Here is a 17,537-nt window from a genome sequence, read left to right as displayed (position 1 = left end):
TTTTTATCCATGTTGTTGCTTCTGTCTGAACTACCTTCTCCTTACCTTCCAGGCAAAATCCTCATTCTTCAAGGGCCAACTTAGAAGCTTCTGGCTTTGGTCCTTAAGTTCAGCTCTTAGACATCTTCTCTGTCTACACTTTTATGACGTTAAAAACAACTCTAAGCCAAAGATCCCTAAATGCATAGTTCCAATTCAGATTTTTACTCTGAGCTTAAACTTTGGCCAACAGGCTACTTGACATGTTTACTCGAGAGTCTCTCAAGAGTTAGACCACACTAGGCCCTACTCACCATGGCCTCTACAGAACTATTTATCACTCCAGCCCCCAACCTGTTCCTCCCTGTCCCCCCATCTTGTCAAATGACTCCACTCTGGCCCTGTGGCTCAGACAGGAGCCTGGATCTCTGCATTGCCCTGTCCTCCCACAAGCCCATAGTTCTCAGATCACCAAGGCACTATGAGTCCACTTCCTGCCATCTCTTCCATCCATCCATTTCTTCCAGTGCCCCAACCCTAGCCCAGGCACCACTGTACTTGGACGCCTGCAGTAGCTTGCCCTCCTTCAAGTTGTTCCTCACAGATTCCAGAGCAAGCTTTTAAAAATGTAACTCAGACTCTGGTCCTGCCCTACTGAAAACCCTTTGGTGTCTTCCCTTTGCACTTGGAATCAAACTCATATACCTTCCCCTGGCTTTTAAGGCCTTGCAACCCAGACCCTGCCTGCCTCCCTCTCAAAACTACCTATCTGTTCCTTCAAATGTTCAAGGATTTGTGATGTCTTAGTGAAGAAAACGAACAAAAGTCCTTGACCTTGTGGACCCGGCATTCTAGTTAGGGAGCTAGACAATAGTGTAATGAATAAAGCAGATAGTATGTTAGAAGATGACTGGTACTGTGGAAAAGAGGGAAATTAGAGGAGGGGGGAAGAAGGTTCGTGGTAAGTGGGGGCCGTGTGTAGTAATAAGTCTGCCCCGGGAGTATCATTGAGAAGGTGGGATGTGAACACAAACTTACAAGAAGCAGGAGAGTTAGCCAGACAGATATTTTGGGCAAGAGTATTGCAGACAGAGAGAACAGCTTGAGCAACAGTCCTGAGGCTGGAGTATGCCAGAAGGTTCGGGGAAGAACAAGGCTGCCACATAACTGGAATGGAAGGGCCACAGGGTCAGTCACATGAGGAAAACTCAGCAGGAAATGGAGGCCACCTTCCTTCACACCTCACACTCTAGTCACTAAGAGTTCTGCTTGGGTTCCCAAAAGCCATGCTCTTTCTCATCTCCTATATTTGCACAAGCTGGTTCCTTGACCCATACATATTCCCCAGCTCTGCCTGGCTCCTTCTGCTTATCCATTAAGGTTCAACTGAGATGCACTTCCCCAAGGAGGTCCCCCTCAGTCATGTGCTCTGGTACCCCAAACTTCCCTTATATGACTCTTCACCACTGAGTTATTATTGTTTGAGCCCCATTTCCTCCATCAGACTGTACTAGTCTTTTTTTTTTTTAAGATTTTATTTATTTATTTGACAGACAGAGATCACAAGTAGGCAGAGAGGCAGGCAGAGAGAGAGGAGGAAACAGGCTCCCTGCTGATCAGAGAGCCTGATGCGGGGCTCGATCCCAGGACCCTGGGATCATGACCTGAGCCAAAGGCAGAGGCTTTAACCCACTGAGCCACCCAGACGCCCCTTAGACTGTACTAGTCTTGAGTGGGGGGATTGGGTTCATAGCTGTCTCCCCAGGGCCTACTCCAGAGTTGGGCTTGACTTGGATGTCTGATAATGATTTGTTGAAAGAAGGAAGGCAGTGAATCAGTGTGTGCACCACACAGGGAGCTCTGGACTGTGTGGGGAAAGTGGGCAATTCCACAGAGAGTAAGCCAGGGTCAGAACCCAGGGAAGACCCCTGCTGGAAGACCCTGAAGACCCAGGGTCAGAATCGCTGGGAAGACCCCAGAGATTATTTAGGTGCACAGAAGGGCCTGGGGTGCTGACATTTCCCCAGGGTTCTCCCATTTTGAACTCTGCCACCCATGGGGGGACATAGAAAGGGATGGTGTTTGGGATTTGGCCAAGCTTCTTTTGTGGTTTTTGACAAAGGGATTAAGAAGACAGGTAACTTCATCTCTGGAAGAAAATTCCAGGACATAGAAAAATGACCTGCTTTGGAGGGCTCGAAGGGGATCTGAGCTTCTCACATCTCCCTACAGACCTGGAAAGTGGGGCTAAGGACCCAAGGGCAAGATTATCATTACAAAACCAGAATTTCATAAGGAGCAGCTCCCAGAACTGGAGTTCAAAGAATTGTCCTTGCATGCTTGCCAACCCTGCTTGCATGAAAGACTTGGAAAATCAGGCCATCCTGTGTCTAGTAACACGTCAGTGACTGAGACAGATTCCTTTCTCCCTTCAATGACTGGAGTTTGGCAAGTGAAAAAACACCCCACTTGCATGCATCCCCTTGCAAAGGCAAAGCTGAATTGAATTTGCTGACACATTATTGGTCATTGATAGTCTTTTCCCAGGACTGTGCTCATAAGGAAATACTGTTGTGTAAGGCGCAACATACCCACCTATGGCTGAGCATAGCTCATGTGTTTGCATTTGCATTTCTCCTGACCTTACTGTGGCCACCACTTCCTCCTTTTTCATGCCCTGATTGTTGAGGAAGTTTTTGGGGATTGGTCCTCAGTGACCTTCATTGAGCCTATCCCACAGAGTTTCCTCTTCTCCACTTTGCTCTGCTGCTTCCCCTGGAGACCGATGTATGTATGAGAGGCATCAAGGAGACTATGGACCCATCACACATCCTTCTTGGTCTTTCCCACAGGATGCGTGCTCCAAGTTACACTTAAGGGACCTTGCTTTGTTTACTTGTGAACATTTTAAAAACCGAGGTATAACCCACATACATAAAATGCACTGATTTTCAGTGTGCATCTCAACAAAGTTTTACATATATACTCACCCACACAACGACCTCCAAGATCGAGATATAAAATACCCCCTGCACCCCAGAAGGTCCCTTGTTCCCCTTCTCAATGGCCACCATTTCCCAGCGTAAGCACGAATTCGAAGTGATACCACCGTAGATTTCTCTTGTTCTAGAACTTCATATGAATGGAATCATAGCATTTACTCATTGGGGACTGACTTCTTTTACTCAATAGTAGTTTGAGATTCACTGATGTTGCCTGTATCAGCAGTTCCCCTGTGGATGGATATTTGCATGGTTTCCAGTTTGGACTATGACTAATAGAGCTGCTATGAACAACTTTCTATGACTTTTTGGGTACACACAGTATTTGTTTCTGTTGGGAAAATACCCAGTAGTAGAATTGAGAGAAGATAGATGACTGTTTACCGCTAGGAAATTCTGTCGACAGTCGTCGTATCACTTTGTGTATTGTGCTTTTGGCATCTTCACAACATAGACTTTGTTTTAAACATGTTGAGGTAACTTCTGTGCACAATCCTTTGGACTGATGGGGGAGGGGAAGGAGGTATTAACAAAATTGCATCTTAGATGAACTGAGAGGGGCCTGAGTTCTGTCTGACCTTGGAAGAGATGAGGGTAGGAACTCAGAGTATTTACCCTTGTAACCTAATGTGCATCAGAGGGAGATGTGTCTCTAGATGTCCTCATTTATCCCCCAACTCCCCACCATTAAATGGGAAACACCCTGAGCACAGGCACTGTGTCTCATTCAGACCCATGTCTTCAATGTCTAGCGTGGTTCCTGGCACATAGATAGGTGCTTAATACAGAAATACCAGTTTAATACTTGTAAATATTTGTGGAGCATGTCCCAGAGCCGAACATGACTTTACCAATATGGTTGTACTTAAGCCTTGGGATACTCCTCTGAACTCAGGGGAGGGAGCCTCCTGCTGTAGGGATAAGGAAGGACTCTGAGCAGGTTAGGACACACAGCTGGCAAGGAGCGGCTCTCCAGTGAGACCAGAGGCAGTCTAACTCGGGAGTCTGTGGTCTTTGCCATGTTCACAAACTGAGTGTGTGTGTGTGTGTGTGTGTGTGTGTTGGCAAGAGTCTGCACCCCCTTTTCCAGAGGAGAAAGCTGAGGCTCAGAGATGTTAAGGAACCCTTCTCTATGGAGTCACTGGGCCAGGCAAAGCTAATTATTATTATTTTTTAAGATTTTGCTTATTTATTTGAGAGAGAGAGAGAGCACAAGCAGGGGGAAGGACAGAAGGGGTGGGAGAGGCAGACTCCCGGCAACAGGGTGGTGGTGGGGGGGTTGTCTTGGTCCCAGGACCCCAGCCAAACCAACTGAGCCACGCTGCAAAGCTAATTCTTAAAGGTGGAATATTTTTAGTAGGGACCCTTGGTGGCTGCTCCCCACCTCCTGTTTCCCACTTCTGAGCGCTTGGCCACCAGGGTCACAAGACCCCCTGTGAGCTTCTGCCTTAGTACTCACAGAGCTGCCTCCCTGTCCTCCCTAGTCAGGGGCTGGGGATGTGGGGGTGTAGGGGGTGGGGGTGAGGGGGGTGGGGAGAATCAAACTCACAATCCTTCCTTTAAAGTGCTTGGCACTGTTTAGAGAGCGCCAGACCCCGGGACTTGCTCCTTTCCAGGGGTCCACTTACGTCACACTGGCTTTGGGTTCTCAGCTGAGTGCGGTAACCAGGGCACCGTCTTCCATCAAAGGAAGCCTCCGTGGTTCCGGTCTCCAGGGTCTTCTGACTGCTCCATTCATTTCAGCCCTTGGGCCTCAGGGACCGGAACTCTGCCCTCCCGCAACCCAAGCTGGGGCCCGGGGCCAGGAGTCCCCCCCGATCCAGGAGCCGGAGGGGCAGCTCTCCTCTCCTGGCCTGAACTTCATGGCTGTTTAATTATCCTTGAAATCTCTTAAAGTATTTCACACAAGTAATATATATATATAAATGTAAACCTGCTGCTTTAAACATTTGGAACAACATAAGTGCCTATCAACTTAAAAGGAACGTTTCTCCCCACTGTCCCCTCTCAACCCCATGGTGCCCCTTCCCCAGGTTACCACAGTTGTTGGTGCTGTGTACGCATGTTGTGGTCATTTGTCTGCAACTTGCATTCTAAACTCTATGATATATCTTCTAGATATTTCTATGCAAGACATGGGGATCCTCTTCACTATTTTGATCTAGTGCAGTATAAAATAGAGTGTGATGCCTGTAGTTTATTTTTCCAACCAAACCCTTTTCGCTGGATGTGTAGTTTTTTTCCAGTCTGTTGCTATTACCAATAATTCTGCTCCAAACATCCATGCACTTTCCTGTCTGTGCGTGAATGTGGGCGTTTCTCTAGGGCAGACACTATGCAGTGGAAATGCTGGGCCGGTGCTAAATTTTAGCAGATGCTACCAAATTACCGTCCAGAATGGCTATAACGTCTCACACACCCACCCTCTATGTCTGCCATTACTGGATTGTCTACACGCTCACCAACTCCGGGTGTTATGAATCTTTAGGTTTGTCTACTGAAAATGCGTCTATGGTATTATAAGTCAGGATAGTGGGGGGCGGTGGTGGATGGGAAGAGGCGTGAGAGGGCTTTTGGGATACTGTTGATGTTCTGTTTTTTGATCTCAGTAGTGGCTACACAAATATTTTCAGTTTCTCAAAATTCATGGAGTGGTATGCTTACGATAGGTGCACTTTTCTCTGTGTATGTTATTCTTTAATAAAATGTTCAAACCATTTCCTCCCTCCCCCAATCTGATGGGTGACAAATGATATCCCATGATCATTTTATTTTAAAGGTTGAGACCTTCTTCTTCTTCTTCTTCTTTTTAAAGATTTTATTTATTTATTTGAGAGAGAGAGAGAGCACAAGTCAGGGGAGAGGCAGAGGGACAAGCAGACTTCCAACTGAGCAGAGAGCCCGAGGCAGGGCTTGATCCCAGGACCCTGGGATCATGACTGGAGCCAAAGGCAGACACATAACTGACTGAGCCACCCAGGCACCCTGCTTGAGCCTTCTTTTGTTGGTACATTGGCTTTCTGGGTTCCTTTTTCCTGAGTAATTTACTTCTGAGTCTTATGAGAATGGTTTGTCTGACAGAGAAAACCCCTTCTAGAAAGGGGAAAAGGCACTTGACCCTCCCTGAGCACCAACCATATGCTCTTACGCTCCCAGCACTCTTTAAGGGTGGGCGCCATTCACACCATGAGGCTGGGGCTCAGAGCAGTGAGGTGACATGCCCCAGGTCACAAGATCGTCTGCCCACACAGCCCTACCCTCCTTGTTACCTCTGGAGCTGCTCATGCGGCAGGCATTGGGCCAACCGTGCAGCAGGCGTGATTGCAAGTGAGGCAGCTTTATGGTCGTCCTCTTTTTTGCAGCTCAGCAGGGTCAAATACCTTGTGCAGCTCACCCTGTTAGTAAGCAGAAGAGCAGGGTAAGCCCAGGTCTGCCTGGCTTTCATGCTGTGATAAGGCAGTTCTAGCCAACAGAATGTTCTGCAGGGATGGAAATGTTGGGTCTCTGTGCTGACGATATGGTAGCCACTAGCCACATGTGGCACTTGAAACGTGACTAGTGCTTCCGTGGACCTGAAATTTTAGTCTTATTTAATTTTAATTAGACAGCGCAACTTTAAGGAGTCAGGTCACGAGAAGGAGAGAAACTGTAGGGTTTCCAGGTGCAGGTGACAGAGCGGCTGCCCCAGTGGGAAACCAGCCAGCCCACTGGGAGGGACCCACTCAGAGCGGTTCTCACACAGCCCACACACAGCCGGTCTCTTTTCAGGTACCGGAACCACTCTGGGCAGCAGGAGCCGGGACTATTATAATCAGATGTGGCCTAAATACACCTCTTAAACTAAGACTCAGTTTCCTCATCTATAAAATGGGTATCAGAATAGTTTTTTTTTTTTTTTAAGATTTTATTTATTTGAGAGAGAGGGAGAAAGCACAAGTGGCGGGAGGGGCAGAAGGAGAGGAACAAGCAGATTCACCAAGCCGGGATCCTGACATGGGGTTCAATCCCAGGATCCCAGGACCCTGGGATTATGAGCTGAGCTGAAGACAAGACGCTTAACCGACTGAACTACCTGGGTGTTCCCAGATTGGACTTGTTTTAAGACTAAATGAGGGGGCGCCTGGGTGGCTCAGTGGGTTAAGCCGCTGCCTTCGGCTCGGGTCATGGTCTCAGGGTCCTGGGATCGAGTCCCACGTCGGGCTCTCTGCTCAGCGGGGAGCCTGCTTCCCTCTCTCTCTCTGCCTGCCTCTCTGTCTACTTGTGATCTCTCTCTGTCAAATAAATAAATAAAATCTTTAAAAAAAAATTAAAAAAAAAAAAGAATACTTTCTTTAAAAAAAAAAAAAAAAGACTAAATGAGAAAAGGGACGCCTGGGTGGCTCAGTCAGTTAACGGTCTGCCTTTGGTTCAGGTCATGACCACAGGGGATTGAGCCCAATATTGGGCTCCCTGCTCAGCAGGGAGCCTACTTCTCCCTCTCCTGCTGCCCCTCCTCTGCTCATTCTCTCTCTCTCTTTCTCAAATAAATAAATATAATCTTTAAAAAAAAAGACTAAATGAGAGAATGTACAGCGGTGGCATGTATTTGACATTCAGTAAGCTCGTCAACAGTCAGACTATTATCACAGTGATCTGTCATAGGCTCACTTTGAAAGGTCTTGCATCATATAATAGTAAAGCATATTCATGCTAATAATTTAAATAATGCAGATGGATATAAAGTGGGACCTAAAAATCTCTGAATACTTGAACCCCCCCATCCTTGTCCCAGTTGAAACTGCTGTGAGTAGTTTCTTATGTATGGACGCAGGAATTAGTTCCGCTTTCATTAAACATCTAAAACAATTCTGATCTGGTTTTTTTTTGAAAAGTGCAAAAGGGATCACACTAAATGCACTCCCCCGTAACTTTCTTTTGTCGCTTTATGATGTCTCAAGGGTGTCTTTCCACATGTGCAGTGATTTTACTGTCTGCATGATGTTTCCTGGTAAATGTCATTCGTAACGTATTTTGCAGTTCCTTACTGATGGGCATTCAGGTTGTTAGCATTTATTTTGCTCTTGGGAGTGATGTTTCCATGAGTCCTTTACACATGTCTTTCTGTACTGGGTACATTCACCCACCAGAGGGAAAAATCTTACCAGTGGTATTGCTGGGGCAACGGTTGGGGTATTTTCAACTGTGATAGATGTTGGCATATGTAAAATCTCCTTTTAAACTTCTCGGGAGCATGGGACTTTAAAGGAATGCTCTAGTAGTTTCTTCTGACAAGGCTTCTCAAACCCTGCTAGTAATCACCCCTGGAATGTATTTTCTGGGTGGGGTTGAAGAAATTTTTTCTTTAAGCAGATCTGGCTTGTAAGGTCTCTGTGGTGCAGGGACATGGACGGGGACACTTGGGATGAGGGAACCGATCCCCTGCTAATCCCAGCGCTGGCTGGTTGCCGGAGTCTGAGGGCAAAAACTCTTCCTTCCTGGGAGACCAGTCCTGTAGGAAACACTCTGGGGGAGCTGCTGGGCCTGTGGATCTGAGTGGGAAAGGGGGAGGAAAGGAGACACCCAGAGGGGCTTTGCCAAGACTGGACAATGGCAATTCTCAGCAGGCGAAATCCAAACAGCCCACAAGTGTAAGAAAAGATGCGTGGCCTCCCCAGAAACCAAAGATATGCACACCGAAGTAATAGTGCAGTATTTTTGCCACCTATCAGATTGGCAAAAATTAAAACAAAAATGATACCTGGTGTTGGAGACAGTTGGACACCTAGTGCGGCAAAATGGACACTCCAGTCCTCCTGGAGGGAATGTTGAAAGGAGAGTCATTCTGCAGAGAAATGTGTGGGCTCCGATAGCCATACTCCTCCATTTCTAGGAATTCGTTTTCAGGAAACAGCTGAACATATGCACCAGGATACATGCTTGAGGATTTGCATTAGCCAGCATTGTTCGTGATAGGAGAAAGATTGGCAATAGGGTAAATAACCAGAGGTAGGGAACTGGTTAAATAAACTGTGTTACCTCCAGGAAAAGTAATAATCTTTGGCTGAAACTGATACTGTAGACTCATGTTTACTAACATGGAAGATGCCCATTATCTGTGTATGAAAATCAGGTGAAAAACAGAACAAAACCAAACCACAGTTTACAAAATAGTATTTGTGATTCCATTTTTATCGGTAACAAAATTAGCTATATGTGTATTATTACATATATAGGGTTTTGCTAGAGAGAGGGTGTATTATATATACATAGACATATGTTACATATTTCAATTATATGTCTGCATGGAGATGTATGTGTCTATGTGTCTACATATGTATAGTATGTGAATTTATGTGGGAAATGTTTGGGAGGGTAGAAGGAAAATGTCTGCAGTGATTATACTCAAGTGGTGGGAAATTTTCATTCATTTATTTTTGTCATTCTCTACCTTGATGAGGGATTTATTTATTCATTTTTTGGCAATGAGCTTGTATGGTTTTTGTAATAGGAAAAATAATATATTCATATTAATTTAGGAAACAAAAGTGATAACTCTGTCTTAACTATATTAACCAGTCTAAGTGCAACTATCCCCTCACACCAAGACTGTCCCCAACTTTTGTCCACTTTAGAAGCTATCTCTGATCCCAGGACTGTCTGTAATTACAATAATACTGAGGAGGAAGGAGGGGAGAATGCTGTCAGTGTGTTGAGCACACGTGGCCAACCGGCCACCGGCTGGTACTTCATGTACCTTCTCTTGTCGGATCCTCTTTGTGACCAGAGACATAGATATTCTCATGTCTTTGGATTTCCTAGGAGGGCCTGAAATGGGGACTTTGCAAGTGATTTATCGAGGGAGGACATTCACAGGAAGTCTGTGAAGAAGTAAGCGAGGGCAGCAGGATGGGGTAGATGTTAGGCAAAGAGGCGGGTTAGGCTGAAGTCTGGTCTCAGCCTGACCCCATGCGGAGGTCTGGGCTCTGCATGGTACCACATTGTCCTGCACTGAGGCAAGAGGACTGGTCTTTTATCCCTCTGTGTTAGTTGGTCATTGGCTGTAGGACATGGGAAGGGATGACCAGGCTGATGGGGTCAACCTCCCAAGCATCTCTGGGTGAGTGACCTCCCATTGGCGAATTGTTCTAAGAAGAGTATAACAGTATAGCTGCCAATGCTCACAGTGCCTGGTGGCTGGGTGTGCAGGACGAGTACGGGGGCTCTGGGTGGAGCACTGACCTCCTACATATTATTATCCCCATTTTACAGATGGGGAAACTGTGGCTCAGAGAAGTTAAGTGACTTGCCCAAGGCTACTCAGCTGGTAAGGGACCTGGTTTTGAACCCTGGTCTGAAGCTCTTGCTCTGAGCCCCGAAGCCAGACTGCTGGCAATTTCAGAGTGGAAGGAGAACGAAGATGTGGGTCGATGCAACATCCACTGCCCCACCACGTGCCCCCTCCACCTGCTCTCTGTGCTTCACATTCGCATCTCGGTTGAGAAGCGCTTCCAACCTGGGCTGTTGAAGAAGGAAGCCACAAAAAGCCTTTGTGTTTCTGCAGAGGTCCCTGAAGGTTGTATATTGGCAGAGCTGGTTGCTAGGAGACATTTCTCAAGAAAGTTTCCTTTGGAAAATGAGCTCCGGCTCTGCCTATAGCCTCACATTATTATACCCGGGAAAGAGACATCCTAGCCGTGTTTCCCCCTGAGATATTCAATGTGGATCCAATTCCTTCTCCTACTAGTTCTTCTTCAGAGTGTATCCCAGCTGAAAAGAGCTCCTGGCCCAGACGGACCCAGGATCATGGAGAGAAAGAGCCCTTTGAGATGACCTGGCTGCCCTCCCCATTAGGTAAACAGGGAAACCGAGGCACAGGGTGTTGAGGAACTCCCACAGTGAGCTAGTGGCAGGGTCATGATTTGTGTGTCGCTACTGCACAAGGTAGCCCCCCATTCTGAATCCCGTATGGTGAAGACAGCAAGAACTCAGTATGTGAAGACTGGGTGTACTGCCTTTTAGGAATCCTTGGGTTTCAAAGCCTTTTGGGGGACAAGTGATTTCCTTGCTCAAGTGGAGAGGAGCAACTGGCATGAATGGGGCATCTGCTATGTGCCAAAACCTGGAGTAGGGGCTTTAAGTGTCTTCATTTGCTAAATCTGACCTCTGGACCATCTCGGGGTCCATTTCTACCGGTGGTTTTCTTCTTGACTGAAGATCCTGTTTTCCTGTTTCTTTGCATGTCTAGAAAATCTTAATTGTGTACTGGATACTGTGTGTGTGTGTGTGCGTGTGAGATGTGTTATAGAATCTGGATTCTGTTTGCTTCCGAAGAGTGTTAAGTTTTATTTTAGCAGACAGCACGGTTACCGGCTGATCCTCTTGAAATCCCATGCGATTCGTTTGAGACTTTGTTAGGGAGGATTCATGCAAAGCCCAAGCTATCTCCCAAGCCTCCCTAACCTGGCAGGACTCGCCTTCACCCTCTGTCCTCTGAGGATCCCAGAGGATTTGGCTTCCGGCTGTGCTCAGGCCAGTCTAGAGCAGCCCTCACACTAGAGCTCCGTCCTGACTCCGAGGGCGCAGCCTTTGTGGCGTCTCAGTTGGAAGCCAGCGATGAAGGTCTTTCCAGTGTCTCCCAGCCCGCCGGCCACGCAGGATGCATTTGCTCTCCGCGCTCATAACAGCTGCTCTCTGGTAGACCTTGCATAGTTTCATCCTGCACACGCATAGCCCAGCCTTTGCTCAAGGACTTGTGGGTCCCAGGGGTCCCCCACACAGACTTCCGGGGACCCCTGGCTATGCGGCTTCCTCCTCTTGAGGGTCCTGTCCTGCGGTTTCCTTCTGTTTCTGCTGCCTTAGTTGCCCAAACTCTGATCCCTGCATCCTGAACTTGGGGGGGACTGTTGTGCTCTGTTTAGGCTCCACTGCCCTGTGCCGTGCTCAGGAAATTGTTCCTACCATGAGAGCCCAGGTGACGAGGGGCTCAACTTGTGAGTTTTCCCTCCCTCAGAATCACTATATCGTCCACTGCCCAATCTCCGATTTTGTCAAGTGTAAAGTTATTGTTGGTGGGAGGGCTGGTCTGGTACCAAGTCCTTTGTTATGTCCAGAAGGGAAAGTCCAACTCCTAGCTGGGCTCTCTCTTTCTCTCATCCTCCCTCTCTCTTTCCATTTGTCTCGGGATGTTTACAAGGACCCTGAGAAAAAGGGCTTACTATCCTCATTGAATAGGCAAAGGGAACAGGTTCGGGGGGTGGTGTAGAAATTGCCCCAGTAGCAAAATGGGGCAAATTACTGAAGAGTTTGCTGGACTTCAGAGCCCACGTTTTGTCCCTGTCCTACTGTCACCGGAAAAGCTCAAATCAAAACTAAGTTTCACTTTTACCATCACCAAAACAGCAGCATTTTCTGAGCCAACTCCTCTGTCTTCCTACATCTCACACCTCGCTGTGTAGCTTTATTCCTGTTTCTGCCACTGACCCCCTGTCCTGGTAGCTGTCACTCTTGGCGTGGAGGATAAGAGGTGTCTCCTGTGGGGCCTCCATTTTATTCTTCCCAGAATACTTTTGCTGTCTTATTCTCTTGCTCCACTGACTTCGGTGCCTCCCTATGACCCCTCCTGGCCCTTCCCAAAGGGTAGAATTGAGAACTTCGTGAATGCTATAGTCCACAACTCTCTTCTTGGAGATTCACAGATGGAAGTGTGACCATGCAGAAGCTTTGTAGGAAAGAAACCTGTTTAATTGGGCTTTACCCAGTCTTTGGCCCAGAAACCCTTGGCTCATCTAGCACCTACTAAAATCTTGTGGAACATACTGGAAAACGTTGGACCACGGAGTAAAGGCTAGTCTTGTCTTTTTTTTTTTTTTGTCCCACTTCCCTTCTTTTTCTTTTTTGTTTAGTATCTTCTGTCTACATTTCAGTCCTACATTTCCATCTACTCTTTTAATTTCATTTCCCATGTCTTGTCATAAGTCATCCTTGCCCCATACCTATTTCCTCCTCCAGCCTTCATACCCTCCTAGCTGTAAGAATGATAAAAGCCTGCACCTGTTGGGAGTTTCCATAAGGGGGAACTGGCCCAGGAATGAGGTCAATCAATGCAAAGTAGAGCCATGAGGAAGAGAGGGACAAGATCTTGAAGACTTAATTTAAGACCCTGGATCCTGCCTTGCCTGAAGCCATTACTCCTAGACTTTCAGCTATAAGAACTGATAAATCATCTTCCCTTCCCCCTAAACTGCAATCAAAAGAGCAAAAAACAGCCTGAGAATCCTGTGTGGGTTCTTTCCAGAACAGCTCCTTCCTCATATGTTAAATAACAATTACCCTAAGAGCCAGACACCTCACCTGTACCAAACCTACACAGTGATATAAGTATCCCCATTTTGTAGATGAAGAAACTGGAGCTCAGGGAGATTGAGTCACTTGCCCCAAGTCCCACAGCTGGCTGGTGCAGAGCTGAGATTTGTCTCGTGCACCTGGAAGGAACCATTAAGTCCACAGCATCCAAATCTGGCCCGGAGTCTCCCTCCCCAGACTCTTGTGGATGTGATATGGGGGACACCTGGGCTTTCTGGAACGGGACAAAGGCAAGGAAATCAGCAGTGAGACCTGGCCCCAGATCCCATTACGCCGGGAGAGATCACGTTTCCCCTGTTCCGGCGCCATGAGCAGGGCAGAGAAGCGGGCAAGCAGCCACTTCCCTGGTTATTCAAGTAGAAAATTACAGGTGCCCAAAATAGCCTGGGCATTCTTTTATTTATGAATAAGCGGCAAGTTCGTGAAGCTGGATTGGGGGCTTATATGTATTTCTTTCTATTGATCACTGTACTGAGATCTGCAGAGATCTCTAATTCTGTCAGGGGACTCTCTCAGGAGTTGGGGGAGCTGACAGGATTGGGGTGGTGGTGTTTTCAGGGTACAGTGGTGAGAAAAAGAGAAAAGAGCCCTCACCACGCAGGAGCTGGAGATGTCCCTGTCCTAAAGCTTGAATTCCCAGAGGGTGTAGGGGTTGAGATAGCAGACATGGGCCTCTCCCAGCCATCTTTGCCTTGCTATGCAGTCTTGGACAAATGGCTTAACTCCTCTGGGCCTCTGTTTCTTCTGTAAAATTGAATGAGTCCTGAACTCATAGAAAGGTTCATTCTCTTAAAATTAATACTTGCTCATTATAGACAATGAAGCAAGTACAAAAAAAAAAAAAAACCAACACAGAAAAATGACCATTCTATTCCTCCATTGTTCCTCCCCAGTTAAGATAATCAGGATTAACCTTTGGTTTGTAACCTTCCAGTCTTTCTTTCCATGCATGCATAAAAAAATAGCTGGTGGAGCCTAATACCTGAGCCACTGTGCTCTGAAAATGGCACCCTCACTTATAGTCAGCAAATATTAGTCAGTCAACAAACATTATTGAGCACTGCTCTAGGCCTGGGTGGCTTGGAGGCAGCTTTCTCCCAACACCCCCCACATCCTCTTTCTGTTTCTCCAGCCCTCTGGCAGCAACCCCAGCACTGGGTCCTCACTCAGAACCACCGGAGGGTTGGTGAGGAGAAGTCATTTTGCAGGTCTCAGACATGGATGTGGGGCCAAAGCTGGGGCCTGGAATCTGCTGGTGGGGACATGTGTGACCTTCTCACCCAGCAGGCCTGCGTAAGGATGGGCTGGCCTGGGCATGGCTTGCCCACCTCTGGCTCTCCTCCTGCTGCCCTCTCCCGGGGCTGTGTGTTAACTAGTTTGTAGGTAAAGTGATTAGAACCGGGGCCTGGCACACAACGTACCACACATCTTAGCTGCTGATAGGACTGTGAGTCCTATCATTAGTATTCCAGGTGGGGGCTGGGCAGCCTGAGGCCATTCCCTCTCAGAGCCTCCGATTGGTAATGAACATGAGGAGAGAGCTGAGTCACTTGCAGGATGGAAATAACAGCATTAATGATGACTACTTCCATTTATCAGGGCAGGACTGCACCAGATCATTCTTTCTGCTCCTGACAGACACCAAAGTAAATGATTGTCATTAATTCCCACTCACAGGTGAAGAAACCGAGGCTCGGGGATTCCAGGTAGCTCTTCCAAGGCCACACAGCTGGCAGGTGGCGAACAGGGACTTGATCCTAGGTTGGTCCTATGCAGGGCCCGTCATCCCTGAGGTTCAGCTTGTCTCAGGGAGGAAGGCCTGATCCCTGCCCCTGGGGGGGCTCACCATCTGGTGGCAGATGCCTAAATTTAGGACTTTCCCCCAGGTTCCCTGGATTTGCTGAGGGGTTAGAGGGAGAAGGCCGCGGGTGCTGGGGTTTGGACCGCCTTAGTATAGGTTCCTACTCTGACACCTCCTAGCTCTGTCATCTGCCTAACTTCTTCCAGCCTCAGTTTCTCACCTGGAAAATGGGGATAATCAAAGTATTGGCGAGCAGATGGAATTGGACGACATGAAGCTCTCAGCATAGGTGGGGGCATAGTAAGTACTCAGTAAATCCAGCTGTCAGTAACTTTATCTCTGATGTGATTCCTGGAGGACTCACTGAATTTCCACTCAGATGGAAGGGAATTTCCTTCCCTTCCACCTAGTGGTGGGCAGGGCTGTGGCTGGTTTCCTTCAGGGAAACCCCAGCTTTCTCCGAGCACTTGGAATTGGTTCCTTCATGCTGGCTAATGCTGCCTTTGGTCTGGGCTGCTGCAGACATGCACCCCAGTGTGAAAGGAGGTGGACGGAAAGAGGGGGTCCTGCCCAAAGGGCCCCAACATCCCCTTCATCCACTCTGCTTCTGCCTCCTACTATGAGAGCAGCAGAATTCCCATGGCCACGCCTGTCCTCCCAGAGACAGGACTGTCCCGAGCAGGCAGAGGTGGAGTTAGCAGAGCTGCAGTGGGACCAGCCCATGACTGAAGGTGGGCCTACCCTGGACGGCTCCTTCCATCAGGCAGACACTCTTGATTTTATGCAGCACCTGTTTATAGGCAGGACTCGGATGGAAACTCAGCCCAGAGCACCTTGCTGGCTTGACTGCGAGGAGCAAGGAGACTGCTGCTTCAGGGCTGGCTTCCTGGGCTCTGGGGAGCCCCCCTTCCCCCATGGCCCTGGGCCCTGATGCTCCTGCAAGCGCACAGGCAGCTCAAAGAGTGAGCTCTGAGGCAGCCGCCCGGGTCTGATTCCCGGGTCCCCCACTGACCTGCTGTGTGACCTTAGACAAGGCACCTAACCTCTCTGAGCTTAGTTTCTCCTCTGTAAAACGGGGATAACAGCAGTACCAACCTCATAGAGTTGCTGGGGGATAATGCGTGTAAAGCACTCTGGTGGTGCCTGTCACGTGATCATGATTAACTGAATGGGAAATTATCGTTTCCTTGAACTGAAGTTGTTGGAAGCCCTGGGGTCCAAGTTGTCAGACTGCTCGGGATGGGATGAAGGAAGTAGGGGGACAAGTCACGCTGTGCAGGTGGAGTTTTCTGCAACAGAGGTTCTTGTCTTCGGAAACAAGCTCCCCTAGGGTCTGATGGCTAGGCTCCCTCTGGTTGGAAAGTCTGTCCGTCCTCAGGTATAGCACTTAGCACCCAACTTCATAGAACCTCGCCCGTGAGCCTAAAAGTGGAATTTATCCCAAGGAAAGGTTGAAGGATGTGCACCCAAATATATCTACTGGGATATGGAAGAATAACACTCTCCAATCGAGGATTGTTCAAGCAAATTGTGGGGTGTCTATATCAGGGGAATACTGTGTGCCCACGAAGAAGGGATTGACCTGAAAGCATGCCCCTCTCCCTAGGGCTAGGTACCCCAGAGCCGTTACCTGCTTGTGAGGGGTGAGCTTGGAGGAGGTCCTGCTCTCTGAAGGAGACTATCTCTACCCAGCCCTGCCAAGGAGCTCAGCATCCTGGGACCATCACATCCTAGCTCTGGGATGCTGCAGCCTTTTCCAGGTGGGAGGCACAGGCAGGAAACTTTAGCCCTTATGGCCAGTCTGAGGTGCACATGTCACATGTGCTGCAGACAGCCTCTGGCTCAGCTCCTGCTGGCACCATGACCCCTGCAGCCTGTGGCTCGCAGGGAGATAGGCCAGGGGTCTGCTGCCCAGAGGCTCCCGGCTGCAGGCAGAGCTGGCTAGGGGCAGGGGGGTGCCCGCAGACCACAGTGCAAGTGGGCAGGACTGGACCAGTGCAGTCACCCCAGGATGTCTGTCCCTCTCTCCAGTCTTGACCTGCAAGAGACGTCCCTGGAAAAACTGCCACTGGAACTTTCCATTTACTCTGGCCTGCCTCTGGAATTGCAAGGTTCAGAGGAGAGGGAGTCCATGGCCATTTCAGGTCTGAACTTCTCAGCTAGCTGTCTGTGAGTCAGACTAGACTCACGGAGTGGAGACGTGTATAGTCCACGGGCTAAAAATAATCCCAGGGCCACCAGGGCCTGGCTCTGGGATTCTGGGAGTCCTGCTTAGAATTTTTTTTGTGTCAATAACCATGAGTGGATTGGACTGTAATTTACTTTTCTTTCACTGTCCTTATTTAATTTTGATTTCAATATTATTATTTTAAGTAGGCTCCATACCCAGAGTGGAACCCACTGTGGGGTTTGAA

General features: G+C 48.2%; 1 protein-coding gene across 1 annotated transcript in view; it reads right to left on the bottom strand.

Moving 5' to 3' along the window:
* Window positions 1–17,537, bottom strand: part of FAM107A (family with sequence similarity 107 member A) — a 52,671-nt gene that overhangs the window by 23,341 nt on the left and 11,793 nt on the right. The gene's annotated exons all lie outside the window — the stretch shown is intronic.

Source organism: Lutra lutra, chromosome 1 (assembly GCF_902655055.1).
Source record: "Lutra lutra chromosome 1, mLutLut1.2, whole genome shotgun sequence".
NCBI classification, from domain to species: Eukaryota; Metazoa; Chordata; class Mammalia; order Carnivora; family Mustelidae; genus Lutra; species Lutra lutra.
Note: the sequence above shows the minus strand (reverse complement) of the source record. Positions and strands in the feature narration are given on the sequence as shown.